This window comes from Octopus bimaculoides, chromosome 15, assembly GCF_001194135.2.
Source record: "Octopus bimaculoides isolate UCB-OBI-ISO-001 chromosome 15, ASM119413v2, whole genome shotgun sequence".
In the NCBI taxonomy this organism is placed as follows: domain Eukaryota; kingdom Metazoa; phylum Mollusca; class Cephalopoda; order Octopoda; family Octopodidae; genus Octopus; species Octopus bimaculoides.
In genome coordinates, this window is record NC_068995.1 from 44349788 (window position 1) to 44351103 (window position 1316).

Here is a 1316-nt window from a genome sequence, read left to right on the forward strand (position 1 = left end):
TATCAATCCTGGTAAGATTTGAGTGGTGAACATTGAGAAACAAAACTAAATACATTTAATTGGATGCTTAAAATGTACAACTGATCAGATACAATTAAATAAACAATGGTACTGGTACTAGTGTCATCGACTATGGAAGATTTGAAATCAAAATAAAATCCGTAATGTTATTTACCTATATCTTCAAGAAAGAAGTACTTGTTAAGGCATTTAGTCTTGTCTTCTACCAGGTCTATCAACTTGTCATCCTTGCTAATAACAACAGTAATAAAACATTCAACATAGACCGTTATAGATGTTCAAGGAAGGTGTTAGGTAAGAGATGAAGGAAACTGAAATGATGAAAGATTGGATTCAATGTAATAACACGTTTCTTTGTAAATCCATCAAACCAATAGTTTTATTTATTCATTTTGTTTTTTCTTCTTTTTTTTTTTTTGTTTCTCCTAAGAATACTCGCTGTTTATTATAAGTAACCGTTTAAAATACTTCTTAAATTTTAGAACATGTAAGCAATCAGTAATTGATAAAAAAAAGAAAAATAACAAACACAGTATTTAACAACAAAGTTAATATTAAACTGAAACTGAACATCAACAAGAGTTTCTCCAATAATAAAATTAAAGGTTAACAAAACAAAAAAAAATAAATAAATAAATAAACCAGACATGTTAAGGATGAAATATCTAAGGTTGTCAACTTTAGATATTTTACTGCAATAAACTGGAGGTTTTCAAACTGCAAAGATAACATGCAGTTTTATTATTAGTCACTTCCCCATGACTTCACAACAATCAGTAGTTGAGTTCTTGGATCTCTGACATCAACAGAAAAACTTTCTACAAAGCCCTATTGTCCCAGAAAACATTTAATGATTTGTTGTTTTGTGTTGTTTGTTTAATTTCTATTCCTTTTCTTGTATTTTTTGGCAAGAGATTTCACCTGAAATCTTGTACTGAAGTGGATATTGTTGCAACACAACACTTCATGCAACAATATATTTTAATCCAATGCTTTAATTTTTGTATATATTTTCATTTCTTTTTTTACCTTTTCCTTTTTTTTTTTTATTTTTATATATTTTTTTGTGGGAAATTTGTCTCAATAGAGAAAGAAATTGTGGACGAAATGAATTCTGTTTAGCAAGGACCAAATTAAGTGAGTCACAGGTCCACCACCATCAGATGCATTATTCCTGCAAGCCAAGCCATAGATACAGGTAACATACAGTAGCTCCGGCAACTTAAGACAATCGCGGAACAGCACAATCACAGAGTTATTTCCAGCAAGAGGAATAATCAACCTCTTGGAACAGC